General features: G+C 36.7%; 1 protein-coding gene across 1 annotated transcript in view; it reads right to left on the bottom strand.

Annotated features, from left to right (window-relative positions):
* The window catches only part of LOC145680880 (methyl farnesoate epoxidase-like), a 190,426-nt gene that overhangs the window by 156,724 nt on the left and 12,252 nt on the right, over positions 1-21,450 (bottom strand). The window lies entirely within an intron of this gene.

Raw genomic sequence — 21,450 nt, 5'->3', positions numbered from 1 at the left:
AAGTAATACTTGAAACTATTTCCTAAAGGTTATTATTTGTTTAGTTGTTCTGCTTCATTCGGTAAATTAATATTAAATTATGATGCATTATATTTAGTATTTACTTTCCATTTAAAAATGAATCTATTATGTATGCTCTGGCTTCCCCGTATTACAAGATAAAGTAATTAATTAAAGTAATTAATAAAGAGATTTAATTAAAGTAATTATAAACAAGATTAGTTTTATTTGCCTCTTCTTAAATTAAAGTTAACATTATACATGGTTGTAGAATGTTCTGTTGAGTCACAAAATTAAAGTATGAAACTGTCTGCACGTAACAATCCGTGTGTGAAGTGAATTATGTATAATGTGATTCATTCACAAAAGTCCTCACGCTTATCTTTTGTTCGACAGTACTGCTACTTTGTACGAAATATGGGGAGAAGACAAAAAAAAAAAAAAAAAAAAAAAATTAAAGGAACTGCAATTTTTCGCACTAGGGTTTGGTAACACAGCTACATGGTATCCAAAATACAATGCAACCCAGAGTTTGGGGTAGCAGAACTTTTGAACTTGAAAGCAATACACAGATCGGATGGTGCCTTTGTAAGGAATCGCATAATGTACACAGATCCTTAACACACCTTTTGACGCACTAAAACATCAGAGGACTTGCCAACTCACAGTGTTAATTTATGAAAACTACGATTTTCTACTTGTCCCTTACAGAGGTCCCATCCGATTAGTTATCAGTGGAAATTATTTTTTTCTGATCCATAGTTTCCAAGCTACTCCAACTAAACAAACTGAAAATTAACGACAGAACATCCGTACGTATGAGTTATGAGTCAATATACGTGCTTTGTAAAAAAAAAAAAAATGATTTACACTTTCGGTTACATCTGGCAACACTGTTTAGCAGGGGCGTAAATAAGGGCCCCGCAGACTCCGCATTGCAGGGGGGTCTCAAGTCAACATGGGGCCCCAAATTGTGAAGTAGGACGTAAAAAAGGGGTCCCACTCCACGTAGTCCTGCGGGGTGGCCCCGAGCCCTTAGTTACGCCGCTGCTGTGTAGTTCCTAGTGTATTTTAATCGTTGCTTCCTATTTTAAAAATATATGCATGAACAAGGCTTCATTTTGGTATAATCATTATCTGTGTATCGCTTCAGGTTCAAAAGTTCTACTATTCCAAACTCCGGGTTGCATTGTATATTGGACACCCTGTAGTATTCAGTGCTGAATTAGTGTCGTCTGCAACACCTCTATGCAACGTGTCACTCTCATTTTCGCGTTAGTCGTTGGAGTGTAGCAGACCGTTAAACATGGCAGTTCCATTGTCGATCTGCACGCATTTTCGTCGATCCCAAGTGTTTCAGTATTCGCGCGCTACCCTACCAGCTGTTTTAAGTTAGTCATGTAAAATGTACAGAAAAGTTTGGGCAAGTCTTTAATTTGCCCATTTGATGTCGAGAACAAAACCCAACCAACCCCGTGGGGCTTCTAACCCGTTCCTACTACTATTCCTACTCCTACTTTTACTACTATTACTACTACTACTACTACTACTACTACTACTACTACTACTACTACTTTTACTACTACTACTACTACTACTTATACTATGGATCCGTATAGTAAAACTGTATTTTTATTTTAAAGAGGAAATTGTTATGAAAATTAAAAAAAAATAAACTTTCTTTTGGTCGGGTTTGAACGCACGCCAAATGCGACTTTCATTACTACCACGGTCAATAGCACGCTTGGCTACGAGAACCGACAGCAGCTGGCGTTTGCTTTCTGCTATATGTATGTCATGACTAGGGACCGGATTTTAAGGTGCAAAAATGTGGTAGGAAAAAGGGAATAAAAGGTGCTGAAAAATCATTCAAAAAGATGCAAAAAGGGTGCTAATAGGAAAACTTTATTAAGTGCTATATACAGTTACGTGAACATTCTTTATTCATTACACCAGAAAATATTGTTAAAACCTTGGCTTTAAACATTTGACATAAATTGCAAAATTGTTTCATTTAATGTCAAACGTGTACAATATTCAACATTCTTATAATAAAATTGTGGTTAAAACCAACTCAATTAAAAAAAAAAACATTAATTTAGCAATATTGTAGCTTGAGAAACAGTTACATGCTGCTGGGTTTTCAGAAACTGGTTATACTTAATTATGCACAAGATTTCTATGTTTTCGAATGTTAGTTTCTGTTTCTTGGGGTTCAGGAGACCCTTATATGCGGAGAAACTTCGCTCGACATCAACGGAAACCAGTGGTGCATATCTTGTAAGTACATGGACGAGAAGTTCAGTTGACGTTGTAAAGGTTTCTATGTCCGGATTGTTTTGCAAATTTAGTTCAAATTTGTCCTTAGCAAATCCGTCAAGATTGCGTCTAAATTTATAGAATATTATGTGTAAACCAGATTGAAAATAAAACATATTGTTCTGTCCAATTATTTTTAAATAGTAAAAAGGGACAATAAAGGTGCTGAAGGCTAAAAGAAGTATATAAAAAAGGGAATTTCTCTTAACTTAGCAAAAAAGGTGCAACATTCGCGTAAAAGATGCAACAAAGTGCGTTCACTTCAGTTCGTTTTATGCCCGAAAATACATATTTTGAACTTTGGTTGTTTAACAACTACATTGTTAGAAAAGGTGCTGCACCTTAAAATCCGTTCTCTAGTCATGACTCTTTATGTCCTATCTGTATCGACCAATAAGATCAGAGGATACCTGAAACGCTTGGGATCCCCAAATATGCCTCGGAACTTTTTTTTTTCACGCGCTACCCTACGCAACTGTTTGAAGTTGGTCACAAGAAAACAGGTGAGGTTAGATTTACATTGAAGTTTTACCATAAGAGTGTGATGTATTATCACGGGGTCAAGGTGGAACAAAACGAGCCCTGCGGAGCTTCTGACCCCCTTCGCTTGCCCAGCTATATTTCATAATGTAAGTAAATTACTATTGATAGTTATTGTTAGTTATTTGTAACGTAAGTAAGTCAATATTGTTAGTTTATTCTCTATATTATGCTTAATATAAATTATTGTAAATCATTGTTAATAGAATTAAAAGTTTTTATTCTTGAACTCACTGTTATCGTTACTAAGAGCTGGAAAATTCAGTGCAGCGAACAAGGATTTGAAGATTACACGTGTTGATACTTTGCTCTTGACACAAAATGCTCTTTAAGTGCAAAAACAAGTCATCTTGTGGAAAGTGGGAAAAATGGGAAAATACCTCTTTCCTTCAGAAATATGAGCAGGAGTTTCCCTTTATAAATGATCCTTTGTCTACAATAAGTTGCGAGCGAAGATGTCGAGAGTACCAGAGTCGTGATACCAATGGAAATCTTGTATATACATATAGATTTGATGAAGAAGTAGTAAGAACAGCTGTCATTTACACTCTACAAGGATTCGCTGTCTTTTGGTATTCTCTTGAAGAAAGGCGTCTGAAAGGACTGCTTCCTCATGTGAGTGTAAGAACTGATTTACGCGTCTTTAGGGAAATTCACAAGGATCAATCATTACAACTACTAGCTTTAGAAGAATACCTGAATTCCCTCGACAGCGAAAGCAATGATTCATCAAATCTCTCTTGTAATCTTAATTCAGAAAAAGACAAGGAAGAACTTAATATATTCGATTTGCAAGAAGAGTTGTTTAAAGGTACCTGTATGCATACGCACAATTCTTGCACCACACTCGCATCTGATGATGATGCTCGAAGCGAATTATCTGATCATTACGTTCTTGAAGACATATCAAAGTCTGAGTTGGAGCGAATCTTTCTCAATGGCAGCACAGCTAGTTTAGCAGATTCAAAAACGCCAAAGAGATCTTGGTGGAAAAAGTTGTTGTGTTGCTGCTTCAACGGCGAAGGCGATGTTCGAAGCGAATTATTCGAGCATGACATCCTTCAAGACATATCAGAGTCCGAGTTGGAGCGAATCTTTCTCAACGACAGCACAGACGATTTACCGAAGTCAGAACCGCCAAAGAGACCTTGGTGGAAGAAAATGTGCTGCAGCTTCAACGGTAATTAAATAAAGGGAATTCTGTGATTATATTTAGGGCCTCTACTCAAACTACAGACGCCTACAACAAGGAAAGCTTTTGGCTACCTAACAGCAACGCCGACACTGAGGAAGAGTTGATTTCCCTGATATTTCGAATCCTTATTGCACTTAAAACTGCTTTTGGAAATTAAAAAAGAAGAAGAAGAAAAATTTCAATTGTAGTTGCCGAGCCTTGGCACATAAAAGGAAGTTTGGAAGGAAAAACTAACCTACCTAATATCATTTCGGCTTACCTGCAATAATAAAATAATATGATGGTCTGCTGGGGAAGCTATTAACTAATGAAGTGGAGAATATCAGGCACCGTCTTTGAAATTATTGAATTAGGTTCATCAGAAATGAATTCAACTATTACTGACTTCATGAATTGGCAATCACACGTGGATGTTATGCATTGTATTATTTTTAGTTGTACTACTACTGTGTATGTGAAGGAGTATGTAAGCTTCTATTTCATTTATTGTATTTAAATATTATATTATATTATGAATGTATCGTTTAACAACCATTGTAAACACTTGTGAGAGCCCAGGCAATGAAGAAGTAATCTAATTTTAAAACGTGAAAAAATGTTTTGAAGAGAATCTGAAGCAGAAGATGGGACGATGCTGATAGGAAAACAAACGTTGGCATGAATGAAAGGTGGAAACAGTATTCACAAATACTTTGAATAATTATTGTATTGCATTGTTTTATTAGGCATATTTTGATAACTTAAAAAAATAAACAAATTCGTTTCGTTTCCGTCGTATCATAATGTTACCTGGATATACATACGAGAAATTAGTAATTATTTATTTTGGTTGAAAAAAGCTATTAAAAACCATACGTTGCCTTAACCTGACTTATTATTCATAATACTTTTAAAACTGTAAGAACAAGGGGCATATACTTTACCAATTCATAGCATAACAGCGGTTCCCAACCTAGGGCTCTCAGTCTTAGTTTATAATGTGAACAGTGTATAATCATTAGAATTTGCTTAAGAGTTTTAAGGGCAAATGACAGATAAAAGTTTTGATATACCAAAAGCCCTCAACTTACTTAAATAGATCAATCTAGGGCTCTTTTCCACACAAACTCACGAAAAGAGTACTAGATTTACGAAAAGTCGAATTTTCGCAATAAACATTTTCGTAATCAAGTACGAAAAGTAAGAAAAAATCGATAAATTATTCCAAATTAGTAGTAGTTCGTACCTCAATCACTAGATGGCTTGCAAGATAGAATTTAGAAATTTAATAGGGTGGTCCAAAAGTGTGGAAACACCTAAATAACATTCAAACCGTTCAGGATTGGGAAAAAAGGAAAAAGTGATGATAACAGACGGGGGAAAAATCTTTTGAGACATAATGGCACCATCGGCCGCGGTCTTGAAATCCGCCATCTTGAAATGGCAGGAACTTTTTTTTTTTTAAAAAAATGGGAACCCTATTGTGTGAAACACCAAGTAGGACTGAAATTTTCCCAGGAAGCCAGTAGTGAAATGTTTTTGGCTCTACGATCAACCGTTGTAAAGTTTTAACCGAATTTCTTTTGTTTCAGGTGACGAACACGGAATGGCAATAACAAGGGATGAGCGGATAGATATCGTGTTGATCTCAGGAGAGCGTAGCAGCAGACATATCGTAGACGATTTCAACGCTCGTCATCCAGAACAGGAACCCATTTCCCATAGCGCAGTGTGGAAAGTTATATCGAAATTTAAGGAAACCAAGTCGGTGGAAAACAAACCAAAATCAGGGAGGCCTCGCACAGCGACGGACCAAGCTACATTCATTGCTGTGTTGGCATCATTCCCGAAAAGTCCCACCTGCAGTATCGTCGCCTAGCCCAAGAATGTGGTGTATCTCGTCCTACGAATCGTATCTGTGCATAAGTGGCAACCATGGGTCAATCCATCTGAAGTTGTCCAAAGATGGTGAAAATGGTTGCTCGACAATCTTTGAAAATTCAGCCCCTTGGAGCAAGATGACTGGCGTATCTGGCATGTAAAATTTGGGGGAAACATTAAAGGAAGTGATTTAAATGGTAGTGCCTAGCCCAACCTGTTTGTTATATTCGATTCCATTTGTTACCTTTCTGCTTCCCTTCACGGAGCCCCTGAGACATATCAAGAACTCTGTTACAATCGTTTCACAGCCTGAATATTAAATTCCAAATAAATATTATTATTATTTGTATGTTATTCTGTCGTAAGTAAATAAATTGAATTAGAATAAAATATTGAATATTTTGTATTTCAAAATATTGGGGGGACGCGTCCTCCTCATCCCCCCACCAGAGATGCCCGTGGGCAAGATAATGGTAATCCTCAGTTATGCACTTTCGAGAAAACGCGAAACACTATGAAGCATGCGGATTACTGTAGAGCAAAGCAATAAGCATAATATATTCGGAAGCCTCAACAGATATTCCAAATGTTGGTTACAATTATATTGCAAAAAGAGTGAGGTATATAATTTTATTGCAGAAAAAAAGATTAAATATGAAAATGAGCAAAGTATTTATCTCCTTACAAAGGTGTCACTGAAATCCAATTCCAGTTACGGAAGTTAATGTGTTCACAACGTTGTGTTACATCTATCTATTCTAGGGTCTATATACGCAACCTTGTGAACATATCAACTCCCGTAACTGGGATTGGATTTCAATGATACTTTGCTGATATGGGCATCCGAAGGTGGGGGGAGTGGGGCTCTTCTCCCCCCTAGCTTACGAAAAAATATACGTAATATAGCAAACTACGTATATTAAATACCAGAAATACCAGACAATATAGCAGCCATTCTAGAAAATAAACTGGAGGTATTACTTTTCAGCATGGTCTCATATATATGTACTACAACAGTTCTGAATGTTGTAAGTCTTGTAAAGTGTTCTTAGAAGAAAGTCCATGTTGAAATCGTATAGCAGACTATTTCCAAGTTAAGTAAGTTAAGAGTAAAGAGCTGATTGAATAATCTAATATAGGGTCTAAATAAAATAAAGAGTTTGTTTTTGTGTGTCTGTATGCGGCCTGGGGACTAGATGAGTGCGCCGAGAGTTACCAAATTTTGGTCACGGGTACCTTGGTTTAGGCCCCAGACCAAGATGAAACGTTTTTTTTTAAATTAGAACCAGGGGTATCAGGGGGCGTTTACCGGGATATGTAAAAGTAGTAGAAAATTACCGATATTAGTGTCAAATTAATAGTTTTTGCGGTCGCTGAGATCAATCATGAAACTCTGATCGCATTAACTTCCAAATTCACCCCATTCGACTGCAGGCCAGGGGTCACCGTGAGGGGATACTCCCACAGGCGTTCACTTCCAAATACAGCCCCCATCGGCTAGGGGCCAGAGTTTTTTTAAAATTCGAACCAGGGGGTATCAGGGGGCGTTAACCGGGATATGTAAAAGTAGTAGAAAATGGCTGATATTTTTTTTCCTTTCGTTGTTCAATTTGTTTACATAGATGTTTTATCTGACCCAGACGAAGAATGGGCATTTCAGCTAGTATTGAATAAAGACTAGAAAGTCAGTATGAAAAATCTTCTAAAAGAAATGCTTTTATAGAATACTCTGAAAGGAGAATTTTATGGGATGATTCAATTGTATTTTCTATTTAACAAAAGTTTAAAGAATGAGTCGAAAAGGGTATTTTCTGTGAAATGAAGAAATGGGGCGAAGACTAGAAGCATTCGGCGCGAGCAAATCACTTTCCTAACCCTACAATTACGAAGCCCACATCTGCTACGTTTAATATCAAAGAGGACCAAATTTACCTGAACTTTTCTCAAGCGATTGTTACACTATATAAATTTAACATTTTAAACTAAACATATAACATTAACCTTTTGAAGTACCGGTAGTTCTACTTTTTATTTATCTAAATGTTACATACGACATTGTTTACACTATCAAAGAACAGGTATGTGTTTTGTTACTGTCTAAATTCCGTTTTTGTCTTGACTGTAAGTATATCTACTTCTGTAATAAAATTTATCACACTCTTCTATACTTCGGTGGTTAAAAAAAAGAAAAAAAGAAATCACACTTTTAAAAATGTACATTTTGGACTAAATATACATTTAGGCGAAAACAAAATAATTTACACCTAGTAAAAACAGATCAATTCTGCTCACATCAAATAAATTATTTTATTATAGAAATAAAAAAAACAGACGATATTATAATATAAAAATAACAAAATCGAGCATTACATACAAACGAATAATGCAAAAACATCAAGAGCTATTAGGAAATACTTTACCCTGCAAAAAATTGATAACTTGAACGCGTGGGTAAAATTGTCCTCATGTGAGTATCGATAGAAACATTAGCCTTCAAACTCAGGAAGATCAATCAATCAGGATTGCCATAAACTTGAGAACTGAAGCCGAGACACTTATTAAAATACATCAAAACTGAAACCGGGATTTCTCGCACCAGAAGTGAACACTCTACTATTATGTCACTGTGCCCAGTTTAAAGTTTCTTTAGCACCGAGACTATACTAGGCTGGATCGATTGTAAAACTAGGTTCCAAACTATAAATCTCATTTTTCTTCGAGCGAGCCAAGTAGCCCAACAGAAAACAGAACTCGGGAATACTCTCACAAAAAGCTCATGCGTTGGCTACTTAACCACGAAGCGACACTATTGTAAGAGTTTTGTTTTTGCGTCTGTACATTGCTGGACTGGCCACGTTGGCTACTTGGCCATCGCCAAAGGCCCGAGGCGCGAGGGTCTCGCAGGGATCACGAGGCGCAGGTTCTGTAAGACTTGGTCGAATTTTCGCTGTCGCAAATGTTTTCTTGAGTATTCCTACCAAAAACGTTCCGAAAGCTGAAGTTCGTCTTTTCGAAATAAGTCTTCTCCCCCTGCTTATATCAGTACGGCCTCGTGAGCCAGTGAAACTTCGTACTTAGCAAAAACCACCTCTAGCACGTAACGTCCCCGCTTACTCGCTTTTACCTGTTGTTTCATGCGTACACCGTTCATATATATTACCCAACTCCCCTCTCCAGGCTCTTCTGTGGAGGGCCTTTAAGAACCCTACAAGGGCCCTCAACTTGGCCAATCCAACACTGCTTCTATAAGTCTTGCTAGGTGTACAGGATAAAGCCCTTCATCTCATAAACCAGATGACACATATATTTTTATACTTACATGTTAGAATTTAAAATCTTCTACATCATTTACAAACGAAAATAAATTTTTTGGCCAAAATCTTTCTTCTTATTCTTCAACTTTTCGCGGCATATTCACAGCACTTCATTCAAGGCTAACATAATTAAAATCCTCATATTAAGCCTTCTTTGATTATCGCGTAATTGGATGGTTAAATTTACTTCTTGTATGACCAACTATTATTTTTTTCACACATTGTCCTTCCATACTACTCATTAAAGTGTTACATAATATAGTAATATAGAAAAATAATACCTTGTTCAATTACTCATTAATTATTTACATATCTCCCCTAGCCACTTAACGATATTTGAAGAAATCTTAAATTATTGAACATGTAAAATTTTATGCAAAGAAATTAAGGTGTCTTTTCATAGTGATTAGCAGGGAGATACAGTTTTAACGTACGTCCATCATAAAATGTGGCATTGCTCTTTGTGGAGGTATATGCTTGAAGTAAATCAGTAAGAGTTGTTCGTTTCCTGTATTGCGTATGACCTTAATTGCTATAAAGATGGTTTTCTTCATCTGCTTAACATGTAGTTCCACAGCATTTAGCCGTAGGTGGTAGGTGAGGTATGGAGGCTCCTATTTCAATGTTTGAACAAGGTTTTTTTTCTTTTCTTATACTTTTTTTTTAATCGGAAATAAAAAACACAAATCTATCACCCTTAAAATAGATAAAATGACTATCAACGTATGTTCAGAGATGCTGGTGTCCATATTCTCCAAACTACTTCTGTATTATTAGTTGCTCTCTACATTGGACTTCATTCGTTTCTTGTCTCTCGAAACATCTACGTTCATCACAAATCTTTCTTAATTTCTGTTACAACAGAATCATCGCCCTACGCAGTTTTCTCAGTAATTGTGCTCTATGAAAGGGTCTGTAGTCACTACCAGAAGGGCTACTCCTATCGAATTGGTCTAAATGGATAGCTAGACAAAGAGTACCGTGGGAGAAAACAGCAGATCTTTCAGTAGTCAAGTTGGTCGAAACCATAGTGATCAGTAGGGCAACTTGGTCATTGTTCATAGACTGGTCAGTGACTGAAACGGTTGGGATAACTTGGGGTGGAAGGCAACGGGATACCATCACTCTATTTTCTCCTAGTTTGCTGGCAGCAGAAAGAGAACGTATGTACAATGATCTTTCATAGGTCAAAATATAGTTCGGAAGGTAACATGTCCCCTCACTTGGATTTTCAGGATACGGATATCTTGAGAAGGACTATTGGACGAGAAAGTAACAATGTGAGGAATATTACAGGAGGAAGGACGATAAACAAGGGCAAACGGTTTAAGATAGGGACATGGAATGTTCACACCATGTTACAGGGAGAGAAATTAGAAAATCTTAAAGAAGAAATGAAATAAAATAATCTAGACTTGATAGGAGTTGGTGATATTAGATTGAAAGGTAGTGAGGAAGTGAGAAGCGAAGGATGTGTTTTACTCAGGTAATGGAAAAGATGGCCGTAATGATGTGGGAATAATTCTGAGTGAGCATTTAAAAGATAAGGTAGTGGAAGTAGAATTTGTTGATGACATAATTATGATGATAAGACTTAAAGAAAAAAGAAAGATCTAGTAGTGATACAGATATGCGCATCGATCATTTCACATACAACTGAAGAAGTAGATGAAATTATTGACAGGAAGAAGAGGGTCACATGTATAATAATAATTGAAAATTTCAATGCAGTTATGGGAGAAGGACATGAAGGCAGTGTCATAGGTGAATATGATTTAGGCGAAAGAAATGAAAGAGGAGAGGGACTGGTCAATTTCTGTAGGCAGAATTCAATAGTGATTGGAAATACTTGGTTCAATCAGCACAAAAGGAGGAGAAGATATACATGAAAATCCTCAATAAACGGCCAAAGATATCAAAAAGATTATGTTATGTTGCAGAACAGATATCGGAATAGCTTGAAAAACATAAAGACCCTTTCCGGGGCCAACACTTTCTCTGATCATAACCTTGTGCTGGCCGAATTGGTTATTCAACTGAAAAATGTAGGTAGAAGAAAGGTAGGCAAGAAGATGTTGAATACTGAAAAGTTAAAAATTGAAGAAATAAGAAATCTTTTCGTATAAAACTTCGAATAAAAGTATTCAAACGAGAATGTTGGAAGGTAGATGGTACATTACTGCTTAATAAGTGTTTGATTAATTGGCACATGCCAGAATAGTGATGGACCAGCCACTTCATCATGTGTTGTTTTCTGTTCTATATTGAAAACACGGAATTGATTGTGTTATAATATTTTAGCAGAAATTTGTATATAGTGTAGATTATTCATAAGCCTTGGAAGGAGCTAGGAATGTTTGTTGAATAATCCATTAATTTTGGAAAATTTGTTAAGATTTAGTGGATGTAATAAAGGTGTATGGATGATTAACCCATTTATTTATCAGACCCAAATGCTAGGCTAAAATTGGTTAGTCTTACATAACTAATCTTAATATGGAAGCATTTAGCACTTCTCAGGCTACAACATTAGAAAAATATCTTTCCTGGATTGAATGTATAGTAGTGTAATACTTATGAATACGTCGTACATTTTTAATAAATCAACAGAAAAAAGGTGCATTTTGTTACAGACAATGGCAGCATATTAAAATTTGCACATAGCAAGATGCAGGAGTAGTTATGTACCATGAGCACAAAATGGCTAAGAATCCCTAGTTACAGAAATTGAGGAAAAGGCGGGCATGGGAAAAGTTAACACAAAAAGGACAGAAGGATGTAGACGAAGAGAAACAGACAGGAAAGGGAAGAGGTTTTCAAAAGAAACTGTTGGACATATGTAGAAAAATTAGAAGTTGGAAAATATTCGGAAATGTGAATGGAAGTGAAATATATGGAACGTCAGAGGAAACAAGGCTGTATTATAGTCATTCAGGGGATGACCGATAGTTGGGGAATACCGACACTTCTAAGCTTACAGCACTGTCAATTCTACCTGGAAGTGAAGGAGTTGGCGTAATCGGGGTGCATGGATTGTATATTTGTAAAAGCTTAAAAATGAGTAGAATAATGTGACGAGAAAGGTCTAAATTTATGAGGTAAGGTGTGAGAGATATGTGAGAAGTGAAGGGTCACTGTAAAATTTGAGTATGTTTTGTTAAACTCTTGTTTAGAGGTAAAAGTTGTATTGTTCAGCACTCATGGTGAACAACATGCAGTTGAAAGTTGTGCAATCACAGGTAGTTGGTTCATCCGTGTGCAGTGTTTCTAATTTGCAAAAAATATAGTTAAGTGCAACATATACATTCGGGGTACTTTCGACACTCACATTTGGGGCACTTTCGACATATGCTTTTTCTCTCTTTCGTTGTGACTTTTAATTACTATATATCAAAAATACTACATTAGTATTAACATATACAAAATAAAATATCTGCATCCTATTTCCATTGCATGAAATGCTCCTGGAATTTGAGCAAAATGTCAGTAGCCATAGAGGCCGTAAAGAATGCAATGCTACTTGCTACTGCTTCAAGAGCTTTTCAAATCCCTCGGATACATTACGTGACAGGTTATTGAAAGTTAACTGCAAGAATCATTTTGGTGAACATACAATATTTACTGAAGAAGATTAACACGCACTAGAAGAAAAGTTAATTATGTTAGATGGGTATGGGTTCATCCAAGAAAATGAGATGTGGTACTGTTAAGCGAAAGACAATAGTCCCAAACTTTTAACATCTGCGCAGAAAAATAGTAAGATAGAAAAAATAAATGGTAGTGACACATAAAAGAATGTACAGACATAAAAATGTTGCAAAACGCAGTAACAAAAATGAGAAAATTCAAAAAGAAAATTATTGTGCTACCTGCCGAGGTTAGTTTACGGCAAAAACAATTTCGTTGATAGAGTTCAATGTATATACAAAATATTTTCATCGGTTTAACGAGGACTGTGTGTTCTTCATCCAGACGATTCCTTCTTTGTGTGTCAACAATGTGAAATCTCAGACAAATATGAGTCCTGTATATGACACTAATACTAATATTTTAATCTATAACCACACTTTTGGTAACATATGATTAACATAAATTAACAAATACTTTACCATGAAGTACAGAATTTTTGTGCTCTCTGCACTAGCTCACATTTAGTACATTATTTTTTAAAAGAAATTCTTGTTCCTTATATTTCTTGTAACTGAACGAATTTTTTGATTATTCTTTCCCTCATTTGTAACTCAGTGACAGTTTTTAAAAATATTTTCCGGAGCTGTAAATAAAGGTATTCTACATTCTTAAACTTATAGATTTCCGTGTTTGTTTAAAGTCCATGAACTACTTTACGAACCGTAATGTGCGTTGTGGAATTATTAGAAACACTATCATAGTATGTAAGGTTTTAATGTTGATGTCGGTATTACCCCAACAACCTCTCGGTCTTCCCCTAGAGGTGTTCGATAAGGCTGAGGACCTATCGAACTTCGGGAGTGAAAATTTATCGAGTTGTCATCGGTTACTCGAAACCGTTCGAGTATTTGAAATTATCGAAATTTCGAGTATCATCGAAGTTTCGGGTATTATCGACATTTCGAGTATTATCGAAGTTTTGGGTATTATCGAAATTTCGAGTAGTATCGAAGTTTCGGGCATTATCGAAAGTTCGAGTATTATCGAAGTTTTGGTACCGGTATTATCGACGTTTCGAGTATTATTGAAGTTTCAGATATTATCGACATTTCGAGTATTATAGAAGTTTTGGGTATTATCGACATTTCGAGTATTATCGAAGTTTCGGGTGTTATCAAAAGTAGTGATGGACAGTTCGGTTCCTTCACCTCTCCAATGATTTCTTCTTGCAGCCAAACTAATCAAACAACTTTTTTCATCTGATAAGTTATTGCAAAGTTGTATTTGTCGAAATCATATGTAAAATTATTTTTCTGCCTGCCCCGTTATTGGCGCAATCGGCAAAGTGACTATTAGTAGACTAATGGTGTCTTGGGTTCCAATTCCATTCGGGTGATGCATGTTTTCTCTTCCTCTTTCTCTCTTCTGACAGACTGCTTAAACCTTGTACAGATCTGTGGGGAAAAAACTTTTCTTCACTTCATTGCTAAGGAGAGAAGTTTTAATATGAACACCCTGCATGTATGTAATACATATTGTATACAACTATGATAACCTCGAATGCATTGTTTCTTCCGAACACTCCGATAACTCCGAACTTTTCAAAATATTCAAGCGACTCGACAAATGCGATCATATTGATGTATTTCTGTATTTGTTGCCTTCAAACAATTCGAGACTCTCGAACAGTTCGAGTGTCTCTAAGTTGTCTAATGTTTCTTACATTTCGAGTGCCTCAAATACTTCGAGAGTCCCGAACATTTCGGAAGTCTCGATCATTTCGAGAGTCTCGAACATTTCGGGAGTCTCGATCATTTCAAGAGTCTCGATCATTTCGAGAGTCTTGACCATTTCGAGAGTTTCAATCATTTCAGGAGTCTCGAAAGTTCGTTAATTCGATAAAATTAAAATTCTTTATCGATGAAACGATTTTGAAATTTTATCGAATTGTTATCGATTACTCGATTATCGGAACAGCCCTATCTTCCCCATAGAGTTGGGGGAAGACCGACACTTCTTCATCGTTCATTTCAATTGTGCCTACACAGCCACACATTGCTTTTGTGTAACATGTATTGTATCTGTCAACTAGCTGAAATAATATACTTTATTATGGGCTGTAATTCGTTTCTTTAATAATTCATTACAATCTTGTAGTAGCGTTAATGTCCTTAGGGTGTCGGTATTGTCTCAGATGACCATATGATGAAAGTATAAAACAAGAATAAGAGGTAGCAGCAAGAAGGGGGAAATGTTAGAAAGATGAAATGAATATGTTGAGGACTTGTTTAAGAGTAGGGATAGATCGCATTGCCTAGATATTGAAGTAGAAAATGTAGTGCGTGAGGATGATGAATGGTTTAATATTTCTCGGGATGAGTTTGAAAAAGATATATTCGACATTAGGAATGGAAATGCAACCTGGATATGTAATACACTAATTGAATCTATTAAAAATATTGCAGACAAGCGCAAGAAATATTGTTCCGAGTCTGTAATGAAACATTTGAAACAAGAGGAAGAGAGTGGTCAAAAAAATTCCTGAAGACGATCATGATACTGTTGGCTAAGAAATCAAACCTTGAGAGAGATGTGAAAGATTACAGAAATATTAGTCTCACATCGCATGGAAGAAAAATTATGCTTCGAATACTAAACAGGAGGTTGTATGGAAGGGTAAATAAAGAAAATGAGGAGAAAAATTCGGGTTCAGGAGAGATAAGGGCATAAGAGATGCGATAGACTTATTACGGGTAATCAGTTAAAGATTTAGGGAAAAATCAAAAGAAGCGTATATTGTATTGACTGATCTATAAAACCGTGTGAACTGGGAATTGTTAATGGGGCTCCTAAAGAAGGTTGTGTTGAAATGGAAAGATCGAAGACTCGTAAGAAACAAATGTGAACCAACAAATAAGTATTAGAATAAGGGAAGAAATGACAGAGGGCAGTGCAAATGGGAGAAGGGTTTGACAGGGATGTTGTATCTCGAATGAGCCTACATAATGAAAGCAATATTTCGGTAGGAGGTAGAATGATTCGGTGTATACGGTTTTCAGGCGATATGACGCTTGTTGCGGCAGAAGATCAATAAAAGGTTAGAAACCTTAAGGAAGGATTGTGAAGAATATAATATAAAAAAAATGTTAGAAAGGCAAATCCCATAGCGATTGGAACGAAATAATAGTGCCAAAAATGGAAGTAGGATAGGAGAAAATAGAACAGTTAACTAGCTTTTGATACCTAAGTAATATTATTAGTGATGATAAGAAATGCAAACGTTAAATAAAAGCAAGGATATGAGTGTCTAAAGAAACGCTTAGAAGGAAGATAAATCAATTTTGTGGATCTTGAATAAAGAGCTTAGAAAAAGTCTCCTAAAATGTTTCGTGTAAAGCGGTGTACTATATGAGGCAACATCATGCACATTAAGAAGAGGTGAAAAAACCCAGGAAGATTTCAGAATATGGGTGTGGAGAAGAATGAACAGAATTAACTGGGCCGAACGGAGAACAGATGAGAAAGTGTTAGAAACTGTAGAAAAAAACAGATGTAATTAAAAACAGAAAGAGAAGCTGTTGGGACATTGGCTCAGAAAGAAATACAAATGAGAGACGTGCTTGAGAGTATGGCGGCAGGAAAGAGAGGTAGGGGCGAAAGAGGCTACGTTGATGGATGGTATCGAAACTAAAAACTCGTAAGTGCAGACAAGATTAGATGAAGATCATGATGCATGGAAGCAAGTGATTATTTTGGGATTCGATTTACTAATGTACTTTAAAAGCATTCCTAATAGCCTTGAAGCTACAATTGTGTATCTTTGCCCGAATGAATCTCAATATTTTACAGATCATTTAGAGTGTAACTATTCTCGAAGATGAGGCAAGCGAAGGAACTGACAAAGACTAAGAACATGAGTAAATTTTTCATATTGAGTGCTGGAATGTTTTATATAGTCCACATTCCGCTGGAAGCCACAGTTAAAACTTGTAGCTATATATCGTAGATAATTTGTTTCTTCATAATGACTTTCTCTTGTGCTTAGAGACTAACATCGATCACTTTTAGCATACTGAGAATCTCATTTACTAGAATCATATAAGAATCGATATTCCGAGCGTAAAAGACCATGCCAACGGGAAACACAGCTAAACATCTTTCTCCTTAAGATCGATCGATACACTGCAATTTTCAGCGTCCACATGACGTCGTGAGGCAAAATGGGAGTCACGCGGATAAAGTCGTGACAGTCATTAAGTTCAGAAAGGTCCAGATATGCCTGTTAGAGGCAGAGCGACGTGACAAGCTGACCACGGCTGAACGTAGTTCCGCTGTTGCTAACAGGTGGTATTGGAACAAGCTCAAAACCACTAGGGAATATCAAACCACTGATTTAATTTTAGTTTCGGTAAGGAGTCATTTCTGATTTCTTAACATTGTATTATAAATAACCTCAATCTCGAAGATTTTTGACTCCTTAACACCAGGTACTAACAATGAACGAAGTTGCACTTGGACAGTTGCTCTCAAGACAACAGTCTAGTACAGAACTGATTTCTAAGCTCAGTGAGAGGAAGGGCCGTATTTATATATTGTGCGCCCCTGTGCTCTAAATAATTTGCCGCCCCCCGCACAAACCACTTCCCCGAAAACGACCAATATTAGAGTTGAATTCATAGTTTTTGGGCTCGCTGAGATGAACAGAGTTTTAATCCGATTCAACTTTAAGGTCATACTCCACTCCCCAGGGAGGGGGCGAGATTTTAAAAGTAATAGAGAAGACAGATATTGATGTTGAATTCATGATTTTCGAGGTCGCTAAATTTAACGGTATCAGTTTCCATGATGTTCAAGTTCATCCTTACCCTTTGGGGTGAGGGTGGGAGAGGATATTTAAAAAATAATCAGATAAGCTAATCAGTAACTACTATAATTAGAGAGAATTAAACACATTAATATATTTTCTCGCGCTGGCGCGGGACTCTGCGGGTTGCTAGTTTCAAATATTACTTTCTTGTGAACCTTAAAAGAATTCCAAAATTTTGCCGCCCCCTAAATTCTGCCGCCCTGTGCTCGAGCACAGAATAGCACTTACCTAAATATGGGCCTGGTGAGAGGAAGTTGTGTAATTCAATGTTTCATCTCAATAGTACAACGCTGCCCATGTACAACACTTTAAGCTTCTTGTGGAACTAGACATGAACATGAAAGTGTACTGCGTTTGTGTGGGTGTCACCAATATACTTCTTGAAATGAAATCTTTAAGAGGCACGCTTATGCCGGCTAGTCTAAAGGAGACAGTAGTGATGAGAAATGAATGAAATAGAGTGAAGAAAGTAGGAGGAAACAGTAGAACCGCGAGAAACCCCACGCACACAGTGTTTGTCCACCACAAAGCTCAGTTGGCGCGAGCTGGGATAGAACCAAGGACATCTATGCACCAGAGGAGGACGCTCTACCACTGAGCCACGGCGGCCCCTCCAATATACCTCTTGCAGCAATAGTAGTGTAGTATGGTACTAATTTAACGATTACAACACCAAGATACTGCTAAAGCAATACATTTATAATATCTCTTTAATGTAGAATGAATTTCCTTCTTCTTTGTGTACAATGCTTCGTTTTTTATGAGTCATTGTTGTTGAAGCTAACGTAAGTATATATCACACGATTCCGTATTTTCTTTCCAGTACCTACTTATTTATTTAAACATTGATTTTATGTAGTACATTGCGTAACACAGAGAATATCAAGGCCACTTCCATTATAATGTGATCTAACCACTAATCATTTTCCTCCAGCGGCTTTGTTCCTCCACCAAATATTCGACTCGAAATCCGATGTATTGGAAATATGTTTAGTCTCCCCCATGACTTTTTCCCTCCACCAAATATTTAACCCAGAATCTTTTATTTTGGAAATACATTTAGTCAGTCTTCTTCGGAAGAACAAATACATTTAAGCACCGGGCACCGATCTTTACGTAACAATTTTTTCTTGAGTTAATTTTTAGTTTAGTGTCCCTTTCAGCAGCGAGGCTATATGAGACGTGGACCTACTGATTAACGTGGAATCCGAACCACATGAGCTCCCGCCGGGAACCGAACCCGGGTCTCCCACGCAAAGGCGCGTAGAAACAATTATTTGTAAGTACGTGAAAGGCGTCCGTTACAGAGATGTTACACGAATTTATATTACAAATAAATCATGTGGTAATTGTATCAATACATGGTAAATAAATGGCTACAAATGTAAATATAGGTTAATATCGAAACCTGTCATACTAGAGAGATTACGGGGGAGGGGGGAATCGTGCTCTGCGAAGATATAAAAGCATTGCTGCATGGCCATGTACTACAATATATATTTCATGTGTGGTCTTGTTCTTCTTAAATACATGCCATTCCCCTGTAAAAATCTCCAAATTCGTACATTGACTGTACTAAAAGTAAAAGTAACTCACTGAAGAATTCTGTCAGAAAGCACTTCAGAAAAAAGAGGAATTTTAAGTTCTACTTGTAACTGTTCTGTGTGATGGTTCACCAGGATATAAAAAAGATATGCTGTGGGAAAGTTTTTTTTTTTTTTTGTCTACTCCTTTTTTTTATTATTGCAGAAATTATTTTCTGTGCTAAGTACAGTACGTATAAATTGATAATTATTACTGTCCGTTATGAAGATGTTACTAAAACATTGGAAGGGAAAGAAGACTGCCTATGTTTCTTTCTGAGAATGCCCTTAAAAAGGAGGGTTCTGTCCCGTAACTGTACATAAATTTTAGTCGAGATAAAAATCTATCCGTATTATGGTGGTGTCTGTTATTGAAAGCTGTTCGTTAATGGAGATTTCTAAAGATTTGAAAAGTATGTCTCGTGTACAGTATTAAACTCTATTGTATGAAGTGGCACAATCTGGGGATCAGGGTGCTGGGGTCCCTGGTTCGATCCCGCTCGCGCCAGGTGAAAAATTGTGGTGGACAAACATCGTGTGCGTGGGTTGTCTCGGGGTTCTCCCATTTCCTCCCACTTTATTCATTCCGTCTCCTTTAGCCCAGTCTGCATAATCGTCGGACGTAAAACTGAAAGGTTTTATTTCATTTCGCTTTTTTAACTGACACAATATTGTTTAAAGAGGTCTCTTGTGGCTATATGGTTAGAATATTTTCTCTGGGCACAGGAGATCCGACTTCGAGTCCTGGAGGGAGGTCATGTGGTTCGGACCTGACGTTAAGCACTAGGTCCACGTCTCATATTGTCTCGCTGCTAAAACCGATGCTAAACTCAAATCCAACCAACCAACCAAATAACAGTGTTTCAAGAATAAACTTTAGTTTCGAAAAATGTATATAACACTTAAAAAACTTTGTTTCATTTCAACTCTTCTTTATGTTTCTTCGAAATATTGTGTTTCGTGAGACAACTTATTTTTAATAAGTAGAAGAGAATGTTTACTACATAAATTTAATATCATGCTAAGTGCATCAAGTATTCAAAAATATTGTATGATATCTAATGATTTTTGTTCTTGTTGTTGTTTATACGGTATAATACAAGTAATATATGCATCAACAGAATATCTCACTTTTAGGAATGAACAAACAACAATTTGAAACTTAACAGTGCATTTTACTACGTATATACAGTACGTAAATAAACGAAATTTCTTTCAGCAAAATAGAACTGTTGGAGACAAACGATATAATTTTTAGTGCCACAAAAGTTCGTTTTCTTTTATTATTATTATTTTCTCGAAACCTACACATAAGAATGGCAAACCTCAAAGACGCCACTACGAGGTTCAGCTCGATGTGATATATCGGTTGATATATAACTTAAATTTGGAGAATATTTTAGTTAAACATAACGAACATTTAGGTGTCAATGATAGTTTCAGTTCATATCTCATTAACTATACTGTGTACCATCATCTTGCTAGTGTCATAACGACAGAAGCGGAGTTTGGGACTGGCCAATGGGGCGATCGCTTAGGGAGGCCCCAGCGCTTAAGGAGGCTCCGCGTTCTGAGCATGTTTCGTGCACTTGTAACTAGCAATGTTCTTTTGAAAAGATATTGCAGGGTCATTCCATGTCAAGTGGACCAATTTTGTTCCCACTCCACCATCTCCGATTTGTTTCAAATTTTGCACAAATGTTACCTGACACCAACAGTGAAGAATGGTCAAATTTGATTTGAAGATCTGTATTGGTTGCGGTAGTAGGGCGTTTTCAAAATGGCTCCTACCTGAGCAACAACGCGTAGTAAACATCTTCTCCCATTTTGAAGTGCTTGCCGTTTTCAACTGGAAGCTCTGACAACCTTCAAAATTTGTTTCCCTCTACAACTTTTAGAGTATATGAAGGTCAGTTGGTCACAAATTCCCTTGGAGGTTCAGAATTTGTACAATAAATTAACAATGCTGGCTAAAAAGTGTGTGCACGTTTCATGTGTGTCATATTTAGACCCCCATAAAGTTGTAAGAAGTCAAGTCAGTAGATTGATATTTGACAGAGAGAAACCATAAATACGTATTAACCTTTAGCGCATATGGTTTAAGGGATATGTGGCCTTAGAAATGAGAAATGAAACTATGCG

Source organism: Thermobia domestica, chromosome 3 (genome assembly GCF_964235325.1).
Source record: "Thermobia domestica chromosome 3, izTheDome1.hap1.1, whole genome shotgun sequence".
NCBI lineage: Eukaryota > Metazoa > Arthropoda > Insecta > Zygentoma > Lepismatidae > Thermobia > Thermobia domestica.
The sequence above is the reverse complement of the archived record's forward strand: the minus strand, read 5'-3'. Positions and strand labels throughout refer to the sequence as shown.